At 44.0% G+C, this 20,467-nt stretch overlaps 1 long non-coding RNA gene across 1 annotated transcript; it reads right to left on the bottom strand.

The window, feature by feature from the left end:
* Positions 1 to 1,210: 1,210 nt before the first annotated feature.
* Positions 1,211 to 1,961, bottom strand: LOC124072247. Its single transcript, XR_006845467.1, has 3 exons — positions 1,598 to 1,961; positions 1,457 to 1,527; positions 1,211 to 1,269 (listed from the first exon to the last, which is right to left on the bottom strand). It is a non-coding gene; the product is annotated as an uncharacterized LOC124072247 (long non-coding RNA).
* Between the last annotated feature and the right edge of the window lie 18,506 nt (positions 1,962 to 20,467).

The raw sequence follows: 20,467 nt of genomic DNA, 5'->3' as shown, positions 1-20,467 counted from the left end.
CCTTTTATCCTGCAGAGAGACAAAGAAAACATTTTTCTGTTAGTTTTTCATATTGTTCCAATCATAAATTAAATTTACCTGTGACTGCACACCCACCTCTAAGTTGTATTTAAGTAACTCGATTTCCAGATCTGCCTTTTGGATCTGGCGGTCCAAGTACACCATTTCCTTATCCGTTTTATTAATCTTTTTACGGAGATGGATTCTGTACAACTCCTTGACTGGTAACTGGAAATCCATAAGAATGACATTAAGTCATATTGTTCTACATGTACAATTGTACACAATTAAACTGTGTTGTTTACTGAAAAGGGGCGGCACGGTGGTGCAGTGGTTAGCACTGTCGCCTCATAGCAAGAGGGTTCCAGGTTCGAATCCCGGGCTGGGCCCTTCTATGTGGAGTTTGCATGTTCTCCCTGTGCCTGCGTGGGTTTTCTCCGGGTTCTCCGGCTTCCTCCCACAATACCAAAAACATGCACATTAGGTTAATTGACTACTCTAAATTGCCCCTAGGTGTAAGTGTGAGAGTGTGTGGTTGTTTGTCTTTGTGTGTTGGCCCTGCGATTGACTGGCGACCAGTCCAGGGTGTACCCCGCCTCTCGCCCGTAGTCAGCTGGGATAGGCTCCAGCTCCCCCGCGACCCTGACGGATAAGCAGTATAGAAAATGGATGGATGTTTACTGAAACTCTCACTGTGTCCATTGGTGCTGCAGGATTTGATGGACCCTCTTCATGCTGTCCAGTTCCAAAGGATAACAATGTCAGCTTCCATGTCAATATAAATCCATACAAGAATGTCACATGTACATGTAAAGCTGATCTAATATGATGCCTCTGTAGGCCTTTCTGTGACAGCAGACACAGTGTCTTCATCTTCATTATCCTTTGAAGACAAGCATTTTATTCTGTGAACTTTATACCACTATTGGTTATGAGTTTTGGTCTGTTGAGTTACATACAACAGGCTGGAGTTGGGCTACATGAGGCTCCAACAGGTGGAGACGTCCCTCAGAGTCTTTTGGATTCAAGAACAAACACCCTGTCTCTAAAAGAGGCTTCATAAAAAATATTATAGAGTTGTGGACTTCTTACATGTTATGAAGACACTTGTGTCCTGGGGGGTGACTGGCTCAGATGAGCTGCCCCCTGGGATTCCCTCAGCCACTGGCCTTCCAGTAGTTTGGCTAAGGGCCATCTCCTCTGCCTCTGTTAGAGGTGGTGGTGCAGGTCCTCCACCCGTTTTACGGGCCTCTGCCCTCTTTCTATTGGCTAGGAGTCAAATGTTAACTTCAACACATTAATTAATGAAACATTACAGAGAACAGAATGTGTGGAAACATCATGCGGGGATGAAAGAGTTGTACAGTATTAAATCATTTAAATACATTTAAATAGTTTGACATGTGAAACTTTAGCAAAGTGAGATACAACCAGGCATGTTATGTTTCTGCCTCACCTGACTGAATTATATTTTTATATTTCATTTTCAACTGCCTCCAAGTCCTTTTTTCACCCCCTGGGTTGCACCTACATGAACACAGGGTCAATACCATTTTTTTCATGCAATATTTTATGAGTGATTAAACCCAAAACTTACGCATTGACCCGAGCAGTGATTTGTTCCCACGCGTTTTGTCTTTCTGTAGCCGCTGCTGTCGTGTTACTTTTTTTTCGGAATACATGCTCATATTCACCGTACGCCTCCATCAAGATTTCCAGTTCCACAGGTGTAAAATACATTCTCCGCTTTCTTTCTCCTCCGGTATCCATGGTGAATCAGTGAATCAGGGCTCCATTGATGAGGGCTTTTTTATAGTCGCGGTGCGTCAGCATAGTCAGAGTTAACATACTCAGAGTCGACAAAACTAATGCGAATCAGCTGTGTTGAAACAGGAAACTCAGAGTTTTTCATCTCAGGGTTTGTCAACTCAGAGTTAACATACATACTCAGAGTTTGTTGAACCTGCTTCATGAAACTGACCCCTGATGTGCTTCCTCTCTATTAGAATACGCACAGCTATGAAATGTTAATCCCTTAAGAAAGACTAAAACGAACAGCTATAAAAATTTATAAACAAAAATCTCTCCCAAGCGAGGAAATAAGCAACTACCTAAAGAGAACAAAACACCACTCTAAGCAGAGAAAGACCAAGATTAGGCAAAAAACCTAAACTAAGGTGACTAAACTGTGCTATAAAATTTACAACAAAAAGTCACTCTTACAAGAGGCAAAGACAAAGTACTTACTCAGACTATTTAAACACATGAGGGTAATGCGAAACAGGTGGATACAATCAGGCAATCAGGGAAGACAATCAGACTGGTGACACTTTAGGAAGGGCAAGTGACCTGAAACGAGAGGAGAGTAACTCTTCAAAATAAAACAGGACATGACGAGACATTAAACCCAAAACAAGACAAGACCTCACCGCAGTGCCGCAGTGTGACAGGGCCTGGTTGTTCTGGTTGCCACAAGTTTTCTACTCGTAGGTAAAAGAGAATACCACAGCCTTTTTTCTATGTTTTCTATGTTATATGTTCTATGTTTTCTATTCATGGAGCACTGATTAAAAAAATAAGATAAGATAAGATAAGATGAACTTTATTGATCTCGCAGTGGGGAAATTCACTTGTCGTGGCAGCTCACAAGAACAGAAAAAGAGTGCAAAAAGCAAGAAGTGTGCAAAAACAGTTACAATATATATGTATATATATGAAGGACCTGCTGTAGCTTCTTCCTACACTGAGGGTGTAGCAGTCTGCTGCTGAAGGAACTGCTCAGAGCCTCCACTGTCTGCTCCACAGAGTCCAGTGGGCAGCCCAGGACAGAGCTGGCCCTCCTGACCAGCTTATTTAGTCTCTTCCTGTCCCGGTCCGTGCTGCCCGGTCCCCAACAGACCACAGCGTATTGAATAGCAGAGGCTACCACAGAGTCATAAAAAGTCCTGCACACTCCAAAGGACAGGTTTAATTCAAACTGTCCAGCACTGGTTGCCTTCAGCTGTCCCTCTGGCTCCACTCTGTCCATGTCCTCAGATGGTCATCAGGCCCCTCCACACATGTGCATTGTTCTGCTCCACTCGCTCCTCCAGCTTCTTCTTGTAGCTGTTCTTGGCCCGCCTGATTGCGTACTTGAGTTCACACTGAACTCTTTTCTGCTCCACTCTGTCCCCATAAAAGAAAGCCCTCTTCTTCTGGTTCAGCAGGGCTTTCAGCTCAGGGGTCACCCAGGGCTTGTTGTTGAAGAAACACCGTACTCTCCGGGTCGGCAAGGTGTTCTCCACACAGAAGCTGATGTGGTCTGTGATGCAGTCGGTCAGGCCATTGATGTCATCACCATGACAGCTGTCAAGTGTCTCCCAGTCTGTAGTTTGGAAACAGTCTCTCAGTCTCTCACTGGCCTCATCGGTCCACACTTTCACAGACTTCTTCTGTGCAGGCTCTCTTCTCACCCTGGGTGTGTATTCAGGGAGCAGATGAACGAGACAGTGATCAGAGCATTCAAGCGGGGGGACCTTTTGTATTAACATACAAAAGGTCCAGCGTCTTGTTTTCCCTGGTGTGGCACTTCACATACTTTGTGAATGTGGGGAATATTGGTTGTTGTACTGCTTAGACAGCTCAATTTTCGGCCAAATTTCCAGTGGAGTTCAAGCAACATCACATCATTCATTTCAATTTAATTTAGTTTATTTATATAGCACGAATTCAGAACAAAAGTTATCTCATGACACTTTCCAATTAGAGCAGATCTAGACCATACTCCTTAACCTCTGTATGGTGTTCGGGGGTGTGAGACCCGTTTTAGTTTTTTTATCATCAGAAAAATGACACTATTAATTATTTTTTCAAACTCAGACCCACTGACCTTGGCTCATTTTCTGTGAAGAACGCATATCAGAACACATTTTCAATGACCACACACTGTATGCCCCCCACATATTTATATGATATACAGGATTTTCGGGTGTGCTGGACCCGGGGCTAATTTAAGTGTGGAAATTGTAGATCCTGTGTGCTTTCACTCTGTCCTCCTCCTGTTTCCGCACAAGGTTCTAACTTTGTTGCAAATTTCAAGCACCAACACTTGTCTGCTCTTACATTCCCGCACATTGTACCCTCTGTCTTGCAGGAACCAACCTTAATGTGATCCTCACATTCTGAAACCTAGGATCAAACCTAGGATCAAATTCAGAGTTTGACAGTGACTTTGCAGAAGAGGATGAGATTGAGCCCACTCTGGGCCTTTCTATGTGGAGTGTGCATGTTCTCCCTGTGCCTGCGTGGGTTTTCTCCGGGTACTCCGGCTTCCTCCCACAATGCCAAAAACATGCACATTAGGTTAACTGGCTACTCTAAATTGCCCGTAGGTGTGAGTGTGAGAGTGTGTGGTTGTCTGTCTTTGTATGTTGGCCCTGCGATTGACTGGCGACCAGTCCAGGGTGAACCCCGCCTCTCGCCCGTAGTCAGCTGGGATAGGCTCCAGCTCCCCCGCGACCCTGACGGATAAGCGGTATAGAAAATGGATGGATGGATGAGATTGAGCATTAGCTGGTTCCAAAATTAAGATCAGCCACAGGACAAGCCTGTCAGCAGCCAGCCTCAGGATCAGCCCCATCAGCAGTCATCTCCAGCACCAGACCAAGCCCATCAGCAGCAAGTGAAGAAACATGAATGTCAAAATGGTGAAATTAAATGATCTTCTTGCCCAAGAAATGAGCCACCTGTATGGCTGCCAATGTGATAAGGATGCAACCAGGGTCAACGCGGATGGCAGTTAGTCATATCAGACATCAAGTCTTCTTTTGAGCTTTTTCTTATCCTTACTGGAGTTTTCAGGTCCAAAGGGTAATTCACAGAATCTCTGTGGGATGCAAACTGGCAGAGAGTTTCACATTTTAACGTAAAAATGTTTGATTGTGTTGAATTAAAAATCCCAAAATGCAGCAGGTCCACCAGACCCATGAACACAAAAAAGTGAACACCACACGAAGGGTAATTAAATTTTGTAATACAGAGAACCCAACATTCCCCCTTGAGCAAGCACTTGACGACAGTGGTGAGAAAAAACTTCCTTTTAGAAGGCAGAAACCTCGGAGCAGACCCCGGCTCAAGATGGGCGGCCATCTGCCTTGACCGGTTGGGTTGAGAGAGAGAGAGAGAGAGAGAGAGAGAGAGAGAGAGAGAGAGAGAGAGGGAGGGAGGGAGGGGTGGGTGGGGGGGCACAGAAACAGTACTATGGTGATTACGATAACAATAATAACAATAGTAATAACAATAATAATGGTAGCATCTCTACAAAGTAGTAAGAGCAACGATCCATGGGAACCTGCGAGACAAGAAAGCACAAGGACTCCAGGGAAGAAGTTGAGTTAGTAATATGCATTAATGGGACATAGATGTGTGCAGAAGGAGAGGGAGAGGAAGAGATAGCTCACTGCATCATGGGAGATATCTGTACCCTTGCTGAAAATTCTGATTAAATCCAAGTACCCAAGCTTCCGTTTGTGTGTAACTGCGTGTGTGTGTGCGGCTGATGTTCATAATGCTAGCAGCTGGTCTGCATATAATTGTTTCCATTTTGAAGCTGAAATAAAAGGCTGCGTCTACAAAATTGACAGTAAAAAAAAAAAGAATTGACAGTAAAGTTGACTTTGAATTTGATAATCCTTTGAAGACAAGCATTTTATTCTGTGAACTTTATACCACTATAAAGTGCTGTCACAGAAAGGCCTACAGAGGTATCATATTAGATCAGCTTTACATGTACATGTGACATTCTTGTATGGATTTATATTGACATGGAAGCTGACATTGTTATCCTTTGGAACTGGACAGCATGAAGAGGGTCCATCAAATCCTGTGGCACCAATGGACACAGTGAGAGTTTCAGTAAACAACAGAGTTTAATTCTGTACAATTGTACATGTAGAACAATATGACTTAATGTCATTCTTATGGATTTCCAGTTACCAGTCAAGGAGTTGTACAGAATCCATCTCCTTAAACAGATTATAAAAACAGATAAGGAAATGGTGTACTTGGACCACCAGAATCAAAAGGCAGATCTGAAAATCAAGTTACTTAAATACAACTTAGCGGTGGGTGTGCAGTCACAGGTAAATTTAATTTATTATTGGAACAATATGAAAAACTAACAGAAAAATGTTCTCTTTGTCTCTCTGCAGGATAAAAGGAAGACTAAATAAAAAGAATGTGTGACAATATGGTTGTTCTTTTATTGAGGTTAACATGAAAAATGGTTATTGCATATAAGATCTCTGATTAGTCTTCCATCCTGGTTTTCTGGGAGGTGGATGGGGTCCTCCTCATGGTCTTCTGTTTGTAGGGCAGAGTGTTGCTCTCCTCTAATAGTTGCAATATTATGGAGAACAACACAAGCCACAATTATGTCACAGGCTCTCTCAGGAGTTACTCTGAGATGACGTAAGCACTGGAAACGGGCTTTCAACAGGCCTATAGTCATCTCTACCCTGGCTCTTGTGCTGCAGTCTGCCACATTGAAGTGCTGCTGGGGGCCTGGTTGAGGGTCTGGGTAAGGGGTTATGAGTCTGGGTTGGCAGGGGTAACCCCTGTCACCCAGAAGGAAGCCATCAATCTCTCCTGCAAGTGAAGTCACATTTATTTAGTACAGATATTTTCACAGGCTAACTAGACAAAGATCTTTACAGTGACAAACAGCCACCAGTGCAATGTTTCAGACCACTTACCACAGTCCAGTCTGTTGCTCAGAGTAGACTCTCGATATATACGGGAGTCATGCACAGACCCAGGCCACTTGGCTTCCACATTTGTGATGATGTGAGCTGCATCAGAAACGATCTTAATAGTACAGGAAATGAGACAGGTTAGTTGAAACATTTGTGCTCTGACATTTAAAGGTAGTAGTCAATGTGTGTACCTGCACATTAATGCTGTGGAAGGACTTCCTATTCACATAATCTCCTTCATTTTGTGAAGGAGCAGTGATGGGGATGTGAGTGCCATCAATGCAGCCAATCACATTTGGAAATCCTAAAAGACATTCAGATTGTAGCTCCCACAGGTCACAGCAACATGTTATTAACAGAAAAGTTATTATTCATTTCAAATTTTGGACCTGCAATCCCATGGAACTCTTCTTTGATGGCTCTCACAGGCTTGTGGCCAGGAAAAACAACAAAAACTGAAAGAAACCGTTTCAGAGCGAGGCTCACCTTCCTGACAGCTCTGCAAACAGTGACTTTGCTGATGTGCTCTGCATCTCCGATGTTGTAGAGCACACTCCCATTTGCAAAAAAACGTAGAGCAACGCACAGTATTTGTTCAATGGTGAGTCACGGCCACGGTGGGTGATGTGGGTGATGTGAGGACGGATGAGGTTGTGTATATATTGCAGTGACGGTAACGAAAAACGATAACACTCAAATAAAAAGTCGGGAGAGTACGAAAAATTATCCACGCGTGGTCGGAAAATCCTCGCCCGTCGCAATCGCAGTTCTCTGCAAATTAGTAATGCTTCCTCTCTGAGTATGAGACTCTGAGTATGAGTTACCTCGCTTTATGAAACGGGCTTAACTTACTCCTGAACTTACCCCAATCTCGGGGTTAACTTACCTCGCTTCTTGAAACGCTTAATTCAGGGTTTCGCTGATTTCAGGCTTAACATACTCAGAGTTTCCACATAACCTGCTTCATGAAACGGGCCCCTGATCTTCCTGATAGCAAGATGGCGGCGCGCGGTAGTGCAGCGGCTTCTCATGCTCCCGGGTTTAAGCCCTTTTTTTGTAGTTTTTGTGCTGGTCTGAAGGCCAACTCTACTTGTTTTGGTTGTCTAAACCAACGTATACGGTACAGCCGAGCCGAACTTTTTAAAATAAGGGACGGCTCGAACACTATGACCACTACGACAACAACAACAACAGCAACAACAACAATGGCCCCACACCAACTCAGAGCTTCGCTGGGTAGACTGCAGCTGCTAAGAACACCGGACTGGCGTAGCAGGCTACACCGGACGGAGGGCAAGAGGAAGCGGTGTGCGCGGAAGAGGGCAGAAGTGAGCAGAAGAGGGGCAAACGGGGAGGCCTGTTAGCTAGGCTAAAGGCTAACGCCGGGAGACCACCGATCTCGTCCCTGTTCCTGTCCAATGTTCGTTCTCTGGACAACAAAATGGACCTACTTCGACTGAGGCTGGGGGTTTCACGTGAGATGAGGAACTGTGCAGTGCTTTGTCTCACAGAAACATGGCTAAACGAGAACATGCCGGACCCAGCCTTCCAGATCGACGGCCGGCTTCTCTTCCGAGCGGACCGCAACCAGCTATCGGGGAAAGTTCGGGGGGGCGGACTATGCGTCTACGTTAACAAAGGTTGGTGTACAAACTGTATAAAAGTTAACAGCCACTGCTCTGAGGCGATAGAGTATATGACTGTGAAATGCCGGCCACACTATCTGCCTCGGGAGTTTACGGCGGTGTTTGTTATGGCTGTTTACATCGCGCCGGGTGCTAATGCTAACGAAGCGCTAAGGGAGCTACACAATAACATCAGCTCGCTCCAGCACAAGCACCCGGAGGCTTTTTACGTGGTTGCAGGAGACTTCAACCACGTAAACCTGACAGACACTCTGCCTAAGTTCTACCAGCATGTCACCATACCAACACGGAGAAATAACACGCTGGACCGTGTTTACACAAACAAGCGAGACGCATACAGAGCTGTCCCCCACCCCCACCTCGGCTTCTCCGACCACATCTCTATCATGCTGCTTCCTGCCTACCGTCCGCTGCTCAGACGCCACACACCAACGCAGAGGACCATCACCGTGTGGCCCAGCGATGCAGTCCCTGCACTACAGGACTGTTTCCAGCGCACAGACTGGCAGGTCTTCAGGAAAGCAGCTGTCCGTGAGGGAGAGGTGGACCTGAAGGACTATACATCTGCGGTCCTCAGTTACATCTACAAGTGTGCAGAGGATAGACCAGTACCAGGACAGTAACCACCTACACAAACCAGAAACCCTGGCTGAACAGGTCCGGTCTCTGCTGAAAGCCAGGGATGCTGCGTTTAGGTCAGGTGATAGAATGGCACTCAGGGTGGCGAGAAGAGAGCTGACAGCAGGAGTGAAGAGGGCCAAGACCGCATACGCCCAGAGGAACCAGGGACACTTTGCGTCCAACGATCCACGGAGCATGTGGAGGGGCATTAAGTGCATCACAGACTATAACACCAAAGATGCACAATGCCCCAGGGACCCCTCTCTGCCTGAAGCTCTCAACAACTTCTTTGCCCGCTTTGAGGACCCGGACGCCCCCCTCAGCACCAGACTCACCCCCCCACCTGGTGAAGAGCCCCTCAGCGTGACCTCAGCAGAAGTGAGGAGGACCCTCCAGAGGATAAACCCACACAAAGCTGCAGGTCCCGATAATATCCCGGGTCGGGTGCTGAAGGGCTGTGCACATCAGCTCACAGAGGTACTGACGGACATCTTCAACACCTCTCTCCAACAAGCAACGGTCCCCACCTGCCTGAAGACCGCTACAATCATCCCCATTCCCAAGACCTCCACAGTGACGAGCCTGAATGACTATCGGCCAGTAGCCCTCACTCCAATAGTCATGAAGTGCTTTGAGAGACTGGTCATGGCCCGCATCAAAGACTGCATTGATGTCACTGTGGATCCACACCAATATGCATATAGGAAGAACCGATCCACAGAGGATGCCATATCTTCTGTGGTCCACACAACTCTCACCCACCTAGAGAATAAAGACTCCTATGTCCGCCTTCTCTTTGTGGATTTCACATCTGCTTTTAACACGATCATTCCGCAGACACTGATCCACAGGCTCAGTGCTCTCGGTTTGAGCTCCACCCTCTGCAATTGGGTCCTGGACTTCCAGACGGACAGGCCGCAAACAGTGAAGATCCATGACATCTCCTCCTCCCCCATCACCCTCAGCACCGGCTCTCCCCAGGGCTGTGTGCTGAGCCCCCTCCTGTTCACCCTGCTAACACACGACTGCTCAGCACAACCTCCAAGCTGCCTCATCGTGAAGTTTGCGGATGATACAGCTGTGGTTGGACACATCGCCAACAGCGACGAGGCCGACTACAGGCAGGAGGTGGAACGCCTGGAGGGTTGGTGCAGAGAGAACAACCTCTGCATCAACGTGAAAAAGACCAAGGAGATGATCGTGGACTTCAGAAGGGGCAGACACCTCCCCCTTCCTCCCCTGTACATCGGAGGGACAGCGGTGGAAGTGGTCTCCAGTTTCAGGTACCTGGGCGTCCACATAACGGACGACCTCACCTGGAGCAACAACACTTCCTGCCTCATCAGGAAGGCACACCAGCGCCTCTACTTCCTCAGGAGGCTGAGGCGTGCCGGACTGGGGAGTTCGGTCCTGACATCCTTCTACAGATGTGTGGTGGAGAGCGTCCTGTGCTCCTGCATCACTGTGTGGCACGGCAGCTGCTCTGCAGCAGAGAAAAAGTCTCTGCAGAGGGTGGTGAAAGCTGCACAAAAGACTGTGGGACACAGCCTATCCACCACCACCACAGACATTTACACCTCCAGGGGTCCGTTTCATGAAGCAGGTTCAACAAACTCCGAGTATGTATGTTAACTCTGAGTTGACAAACCCTGAGATGAAAAACTCAGTTTCCTGTTTCAACAAAGCGGATTCGCATTAGTTTTGTCGACTCTGAGTATGTTAACTCTGAGTATGCTGAGGCAAGCTCGTGCACCGCGACTCTACAAAAAGCCCTCATCAATGGAGCCCCAATTCACTGATTCACCACGGAGGCCGGAGGGGAAAGAAAGCGCTCAGCATATTTTTCACCGCTGGAGCTGGAAATTTTGATGGAGGCGTACGGTGAATATCGGTATGTAATCCGGAAAAAAGTAACACCTGCGGCAAAAGGAAAGAGAAAATGCGTGGGGAAAAAATCACTGCTCGAGTCAATGCGTAAGTTTTGTGTTTAATCACTCATAAAATATTGCATGTAAAATATGGTATTGACCCTCTGTTCATGTAGGTGCAACCCAGGGGGTGAAAAACGGATGAAATAAAAAAATATAATTCAGTCAGGTGAGGCTGAAACATAACATGTCTGGTTGTATCTCACTTTGCTAACGTTTGACATGTCAAACTATTTAAATGTATTTAAATGATTTAATACTGGACAACTCTTTCATCCCCACATGATGTTTTCACACATTCTGTTCTCTGTAATGTTTCATTAATTAATGTGGTGAAGTTAACATCTGACTCCTGCCTGGCCAACAGAAAGAGGGTAGACTCCAGACTCCAGCCTGTTGTATGTAACTCAACACACCAAAACTCATAACCAATAGTGGTGTTAAGTTCACAGAATAAAATGCTTGTCTTCAAAGGATAATGAAGATGAAGACACTGTGTCTGCTGTCACAGAAAGGCCTACAGAGGTATCATATCAGATCAGCTTTACATGTATGTGACATGCTTGTATGGATTTATATTGACATATTATCCTTTTTTAACAGAGCGTAACTGGACAGCATGAAGAGCGTCCATCAAACTCTGCAGCACCAATGAACACAGCGAGAGTTTCAGTAAACAACACAGTTTAATTCTGTACAATTGTACATGTAGAATAATATATAACAGATAAGGAAATGGTGTACCTGGACCGCCAGATCCAAAAGGCAGATCTGGAAATCGAGATACTTAAATACAAGTTAGAGGTGGGTGTGCAGTCACAGGTAAATTTAATTTATTATTGGAACAATATGAAAAACTAACAGAAAAATGTTCTCTTTGTCTCTCTCTGTCTGTAGGATATAAGGAAGACTAAATAAAATCAATGTGTGACAGTGTGGTCGTGCTTTTATTGATTTAACCTGGAAAATGATTATTGCATATGAGATCTCTGATTGCTCTTCCATCCTGGTTTTCTGGGAGGTGGATGGAGTCTTCCTCATGGTCTTCTATTTGTAGGGCAGGGTGTTGCTCTGCTCTAATAGTAGCAATATTATGGAGAATAACACATGCCACTCTTATGCCACAGGTTCTCTCAGGGGTTACTCTGAGATGACGCAAGCCCTGGAAACAGGCTTTCAGCAGGCCTACAGTCATCTCTACCCTGGCTCTTGTCCTGCAAGTGCTGCTGGGGGCCTGGTTGAGGGTCTGGGTAAGGAGTTATGAGTGTGGGTTAGCAGGGGTAACTCCTGTCACCCAGAAGGAAGCCTTCAATCTCTCCTGTAAGTAAAGTCACATTTATTTAGTACAGATATTTTTCAAAGCTCTTTACAGTGACAAACAGCCACCAGTGCAGTGTTTCAGACCACTTACCACAGTCCAGTCTGTTGCTCAGAGTAGACCCTCGATATATACAGGAGTCATGCACAGACCCAGGCCACTTGGCTTCCACATTTGTGATGATGTGAGCTGCATCACAAACGATTTTAACAGTACAGAAAATGAGACTTCCTGTTCACATAATATTCATTTTGTGAAGGAGCAGTGATAGGAATGTGAGTGCCATCAATGCAGCCAGTCACATTGGGAAATCCTAAAAGACATTCAAATCTTTGCTCCCAGAGGTCTCAGCAACATGTTAACAGAAAAATTATTGTTCATTTGATGGCTCCCACAGGCTTGTGGCCAGGAAAAACAAGACAAACTGAGAGAAACCGTTTCAGAGCGAGGCTCACCTTTCTGACAGCTCTGCAAACAGGTGCTTTACTTATATGCTCTGCATGTTGTATAAAACACTCCCGTTTGCAGAAACGTAGAGCAACGCAAAGTATCTGCTCAGTGGAGATTGTACGGCCACGGTGGGTGATGTGAGTGATGACAGGACGGATGAGGTTGTGAATGTATTGCAGTGACTGTAACGAAAAACGATAACGCTCATATAAAAAGTCGGAACAGGATGAAAAATTACCCAGACGTGCGAGGAAAATCCTCGCCCGACGCAATCACATTTCTCTGTGAATCAGTATTGCTTCTTCGTCTACAGGCTCCTCCAGAAACACACACTCGATTTTCGTAAACTTAGCAGGTTCGACGGAGACTCGGTGAATAAGGAAACGGTTCAGGCTTATGTTCCGTAAAGGGGAGGAGTCGGAGACAAACTCAGGGTTTCTGGGATAAAACCTGCTCCCCACCAGGTTATGTTCACAGACTAAGTTACCGCGGTAACAGACTCCGAGTATGAGTTACCTCGCTTTATGAAACGGGCTTAACTTACTCCTGAACTTACCCCGATCTCAGGGTTAACTTACCTCGCTTCTTGAAACGCTTAACTCAGGGTTTCGCTGATTTCAGGCTTAACATACTCAGAGTTTCCACATAACCTGCTTCATGAAACGGGCCCCAGGTGCAGGAAAAGAGCCTCCTGCATCATGAAGGACCCCACCCACCCCTCACACAAACTGTTTGCCCCTCTCCCCTCAGGCAGGAGGCTGTGGAGCATCAAGAGCAGGACCACCAGACTGAGGAACAGCTTCTTCCCAGAAGCTGTGAGACTGTTGAACTCTGGAGGTCCTCTGTAGCCCCTGCTGCCAAACTCTATTGCACAATGCAGCATTTGCACAGAACTCAAACTACTCATGTTCCATTGCACTACGGTAATTTTGCACTACCCTGTCAGCCATTTGCACTACTGTTTATACTGTTTACACTGGTGTTTATATCATCTACTGTTTCTCTTATATTCCCCTGTTTTTATATTATATAGCGTTGTGTATATTTATATTTATTATTGTTAGGCAACTGGGCTTATACTGGGACCGGGGAAACTAATTTCGTTCCACTCATGTTCTACGTGTGTGAAATGACAATAAAGCTCCTTGAATCCTATTATGGCAGATTACAGTAGGGGTGTGACGAGATCTCGTGCGACGAGATCTCACGAGATTAAAATCCACGAGATTGTGCGCACCATTGAAATTCTGTCTCGCGAGATTTGTTATCCAACAAGCAGCACCAAATGACGTCGGAAAATACAGGTATTGAAATTGAAGATGCCCCCACCACTTTCAAATCGTTTGTTTGGCAGCATTTTGGGTTCCCGGCAGAAATGATAAATGGCAAGAGAGTAAGTGACAAGACACGGACAATATGCAGACACTGCAAGCAAACAATGCCGTACAGTGCGGCTAATACGAGCACAATGCAAAGACATTTACAGCACTACCACAGTTCATTACTCAAATCAACAACTGCACCAGCGAGGAATATGCCCAAAAACCAGACAACGCTCACAAACACATTGGGACCTCAACTTACACAGTCAAGCGCCAGAGCCACAGCAATAACGAGAGACATTGGTGTTTTCATTGCTGCCGATATGAGGCCATTTTCAGTGGTAGAGAACGAAGGATTTCGGCGGCTCCTCCGCACACTAGAACCAAAATACACTATCCCATCACGCACACATTTTACTCGCACAGTGATCCCGAAACGCTCCCGATACCCTTTGCTGTCTCAACTTGCCGAAGCGTGCCTTTCTGTCCCTGCTACCTCTGTTCCCAGTGAGCGCATCTTTTCCACAGCTGGAGACATAGTCAATGCTCAAAGGTCCCAACTACTGCCAGAGAATGTGGACATGCTAATATTAAAAGAACATGGACGTGTAGCTTTCAGTGTTATGGTTGATACATCTTTGTCTGTACTGACAGAGAGGAACTTCTTGTTTTGCACACGTTGTTTGCACTTGGAAAAAAGGAGAAATATATTGTTTTATTTATTTAATTTTAACTTTTATTACATTTTATTTTAGTTTGTAAAGGAAGAAGTGACATACTTGTGACATGCTTGGTCAGGATTTGTTTGCACTATTGCAGTCTGTATTGACATTGAACAACTTTTTTGTTTTTGCAGATGTCGTTTGCATTGGAAAAAAAGGAGATTATATATATATATATTTAATTTTTTTGTATTCATTTTTTTATATTTTAACTTTTATAACATTTTATTTTAGTTTCAACTGTAGAGGAAGAAGTTAAATGAGAAGTTAATTAAAAGGAAGAAGTTCATTGATCCAAGGCTTACATAGTTTTAAATCCATGTGCAACTAAGTTAAATAAAAGTCTGTTGTCACGCATTCATATAATTTGTAATTTATTTTTCTTAAAATCTCGTCTCGTCTCGATCTCGTGAACCCAATCTCGTGTCTCGTCTCGTCTCGTGAGCTGAGTGTCTCGTCACACCCCTAGATTATAGTAATTTATATTTCCAACCTCGCAACTGATTTTTTGGCCACTTTTTAAATTGATAAGTTGAATTAAGCAAACAGGCACTTATTTACTCATCCAGCAATTGATTGTGTGGGATTTCTGTCCTCATGGCAAATGTAAATTCAGTATTCACTCTCTAGGTACAAGGTAGAAGATTCAATTAATTATCGTTCTACAACACAAAAAATGTTGTAGTCCCTTTATTACTATGTTCACAAACAAACATTATATAAATGATTGAAGAATAAACAAGTTATGAATTGAACTGATCAAGTTATTATTTATTGGGGAGTGTGGAGGATGTGTTGTATAGTCTCACAGCCTGAGGAGATAAGCTGCTCCATAATTTGGTGGTACATCAGCAGATATTTCTGTGTCTCTTGCTAAATGGCAGCAGGGTTAACAGGCTGTGGATGTATCTGGGGTGGATGTGTTTTCGTATCCTTTTAGTTGTTTTGGTCTCCCAACTACTGAAAACATTATGTCTATTTAAACTAAAAGCTCCAGAATGTTCACCAGATAGTTGCTAAGTGTGTTTGTTGCTATCTGTTTCGCACTGGCGGGTTTTTAAAGCTTCTTCTCTGAAAACAGCATCCTGTTATAACCAGAAAGAATGGTAGGAACAAATCACACCCCCTGCATGCCACACTGGAATCCTACCGCAGAACCTTCAGTCGTAGACTGAGACCACGAGGTGCTCCACAGAACGCCACAGGAAGTCCTTCCTCCCTGTGACTATCAAACTCTTCAACTCATCCCCTTTCTCCACGTAGGACAATAACAATTTATCCTGCACTACAGTTAACACTTTAAGATTGTATCTGCACCTTATCCGTTCCATTCTGCACCTTATCTGCTGTTATCTATCTATTTCTCATGTATATACTATATACTCTGTTATTTTTGTATATATTATATTTTGTGGGGAAATTACTTTCGATTTTTGTATGCTTCTTTGTATTGCAATCCTGGCACAACAATTTCCCGCAGGATCAACAAAGATCTTATCTTAGGAGAGTGGTGAGATGGATGATAACTGAAAGTCATTATAAAGCTCCATAAAGCCAAGGGGACATTCAGGTGATAATTAAATGTAGATTCATCCTTAAACACAAGATTGTTAATTTGTTAACTTATGTGGATTAATAAATATTTACCGTGCCTTACTCTGTTATATGCTTTGGTATAATTCATAATGTTATAATCATGTAGAACTGGTTGTTTGTCTCAGTACTGCACACTCTGAGGGAGGTAGAGATATCATGCATAGTAGGAGAAGGACACCATATCTCAAGTCACTCTGACCGACAGGTGAAGACACTGATACACCACCCCTCCCCTCTGGCTTGAGTGGAAAGGTGTTGAGACTAGCAACCAGTGTTATGTTAATGTATATAATGATGTACTTCCTCGAGTGCTTTAGATCCCACTGAAATAGACTTCCCCGCGACCCTGACGGATAAGCGGTATAGAAAATGGATGGATGGATGAAATAGACTTGTACTCTGTGGCGGGATCTCCAAAGATCTGTTTCTAAATAAATAACTCTGTTTTAAGGCTATTCAGCGACTTTGTTTTAACTCTCACATCAACCTACTCGGGGAAGCAAGTGTGCTTACACTTATCACACTCAATGTCATTTAAATATTGTGATAATAAAAATATAGCCATTTTAAGATACTGTATGGAGAATTTTTGGATTGGAAATTAAACCTACAGGTTCATGGACTAAATCAGTGATGAAAAGTGACTTTGTGAAGTTTGAATAGAGAGCAGAAAAATAGTCAATGGGAGGAATCATTTTGAGATGGAGCTTTCAAATATACGGAATAAATAACACAGAGAAGTCATGTCATTCTTCCTATTTAATGTTTCACCGCTGTGATGTCTGAAAAGATTCATATACCTCACCCTCGCTCTGTTGCTGGTACTTTCAGCTCATTGGCACATTCACTGTCTTTCTCTTCATTTTACTCTTTTCAGACATGTCTTTGTTTTTAATGTCAACAAACACTTTTAAGATGTCCACTCTTCATCATAAAACTACTGCAACTGAAAGAATGACAGATGTTGTGATTTGGGGTCTCAGACATGAGGCTCCTGTTGCCTCAGTTTTGTCCTCTCTTTAATTGACATTATTGGTATTACTTATTGCTTTTTTACTCCTTTTTTACTTACAGTCATTTTGAAGCCATACTATGTAGGATTCAGGATCTGAAAAAAACAAAACATGATATACTGACTCGATCATCACCTATGACACACTAGAAGTGGTTACTGGTTTATGTACTCTTTAAGGTGGAGCTCATTTGTTGAATCTATATTACTACAACATATTTTAGTAATTGATTTTGTGTTAAAATTTTAATCTTCAGAGTAACAAGTCACAAACTGCCAGGGAGTAAAATAAGAAAGTGCAGTGTTTATCTTTGAAGTAGAACAGACAAGATCACGAAAATGAAGCAGAGGTAGCATGAAATGGAAATATTCAAGTCAAGTGGTTGATTTATATTAAAATGATGTGCATGTTATGGTCTGTAAAAAACTTTGCAATAAAATTCTAGACTTCAACTTGTAATGAAGTATTTCCAATAAAAAACAACTCTCCTAACAGTGTTGAATTAAACTAACTCTTATTTTTGAAGAATTTTGTTTTGTTTCTGTTTTCTGTTTCCGTATATAGTAGTAGCAGGACATACACTACCAGTCAAAAAATTGGACACACCTTCTCATTTGGTGTTTTTTCTTTATTTTTACTACTTTCTACATTGTAGATACATACTGAAGACATCAAATATATGAAGCAGGATATGGAATTATGTAGCAAAGAAAAAAAATGTTAAATAACATTAAATATGTTTTATATTTTAGATTACTCAAAGTAGCCACCATTTGCTTTGTTGACAGCGCTGCAAATGCTTGGCGAGCTTCATGATGTAGTCTGAAATTGTTTTGTCACGGTTAATTTGTGGAATATCTTTCCTTCTTAATAATAATAATAATGATAATAATAATAATAATACGCAAGCATGCACATTCATTCATTTGTTCATTCACTTTCACCAACACATTACTACGAACAGTATGCACTTGCACGCACCTACCTACCTCTGAAGGGAACCAGTTGCTCGTCCACCGTCACCTTGCGGCCCAGGTTGTAGAAGTTGGGCAGCCGCTCAGCCCAGGCGTTCCAGACCTGTCTCACAGCCGCCAGTTATGCGTCTCATGGTTGTCGAATCTCAGCATTCTGGAGTAACCATAAAACTGTGTGAGCTGCATCGTGGCGCGGAAAATCGCCCTCCCGCTCTCAGCGTCCCACAGACTGTCTGTGGCCTCACCTTGGGACCTGCACACACCCGCCAAGATCAGCATTCCCACGTAGGCAAGCAGGTCGGTCTGGTCCATCGGTTTCCAGGCGTAGGAGGTCTTGTTGGCGGCAGCTGCGACATTGTTGCCGACTGTGGCGTAGGGGGGCGGCTGTGGTGTTGGCGGCAGTGGAGGAGGATAATGACGATGATGAGGAGGAGGATGTGGAGGCTGCTGCTGCTGCTGCTGCACGCTGTCTTTGACAACCCTTCAGATTTGTCATGTCCAATTCAATTCAATTTTACTTGAAGTGCCAATTCAAAACACAGTTATCTCAAGACACTTTACAGGTGTGTAAACAACACATTCAACAAAAAGAAGAGAATCACAGAGAAACAGGTCCCAGGGCAAAACCCCACACTGCGTAAGCATTTGGCGACAGTCGTGAGGAAAAACTTCCTTTTAACAGGCAGAAATCTTGAGCAGAACCAGACTCGGTGTATACGGCCTTCTGCTGTGACCGGCTGGTAGGGAGAGGGGGGAGAGGAGAGACAGGGAGATGGAGAGAGAAAGGAGAGGGGGAGATAGAGAGAAAAAGTCGGAGTCGGCGCATGGTCATAGTCGGGCCGCTTGTTGCAGAACAGTGTGTCGACGGACCTGCAAGGACGCCATGACCGCCATGGCCAATATACAGCCACAGGTAGAATAGGGCTAACTAACTCTTAGTCTTTAATCTCTATCATAGCTACGCTGCTATAGGCCTATGCTGCCGGGGAACACAAACATGATCCACTCCAGTTCCCCCACCTCCACAACACCAAAACCATCTCTACTGCCCCACCTCATCTGCTCTTCTTCCTCTCCCCTCCTCTCCTCTCATCAGGTCAACATATGATTCATTATTTTATGTCACTAACTGTGTGTCCAGTTCTCCTCGTAGTTTTGTGTCTCTCCCTCCCTTTCTTTCTCTCTCTGTATCTTTCTGCAGGTCTCTCTCCATCCAGATCTACATGTTGAACTGCATCCAGCCCTCTGACAAACCCAATGTCTATTATCAACATCTGCCCATGTTGTTCTTCTATGCAGTGCTATTATAACTAACTTGAACAACATATCAGCTAAAAAACAAATACATACAATACATAGTCTTCAGAATTCCAAGTATAACAACCTGTCATGTTTGTCCTTTGTAATTTATGATGTTTATTGCATGAATGTTTTTCTCTCTTTCTCTCTCTTTCATCCTATCTGTCCTTTCTATCTTTTCTCCCCCCCCCTTCACCCAGCCGACTATCAGCAGGATAGTTCTCCCTTGTAAGCCGGATCCTGTTCAAGGTTTCTTCCTGTTAAAAGGGAGTTTTTCCTTTCCACTGTTTGCTTGCTCGGAGGTTCAGGCTCTGGGTTTCTGTAAAGCACCTAGAGACAATTTTGATTGTATAAGGTGCTATATAAATAAAATTGAAATTGAAAATTGTTGGAGAAGAGCGCATCGTTTGGTCTGCGAGGCCACCGTGGTCGCCATAGTCAGTGCCAAAGATGGATGACGATGAGGAGGAGAAGAAGAAATTCGACGCGTAATAGCCCTGCGCGACAATGACAACATGTAGCACAAAGACCAAAAAAAAAAAAAAAAAAAAAAGAAAAACAGACAAAGACAAAGAGAAAGACAGTCCCCCTGCGCCAGACACAACGGAGTGTTAGTACTGCGACTTAGGTAGAGGGCAAGATGACAATTAAATTCAATTTATTTTTATAGCACCTTATACAATCAATAACTGAATAAAGAGAAGAAGGAAAACAATCGGGCCATTTTGACCCATCACCCAGGGCAGGGGAAAGGTAGAGGATGAGAGGACTACTGGGGGAATAAAGAGAAGGAAAGGAATCGGGTCATATTGACCCACCAGGGAAGCAGGAGGGATAAAGAGAAGAA

The sequence above is a fragment of the Scatophagus argus genome, chromosome 15, assembly GCF_020382885.2.
Source record: "Scatophagus argus isolate fScaArg1 chromosome 15, fScaArg1.pri, whole genome shotgun sequence".
NCBI lineage: Eukaryota > Metazoa > Chordata > Actinopteri > Scatophagidae > Scatophagus > Scatophagus argus.
Note: the sequence above shows the minus strand (reverse complement) of the source record. Positions and strands in the feature narration are given on the sequence as shown.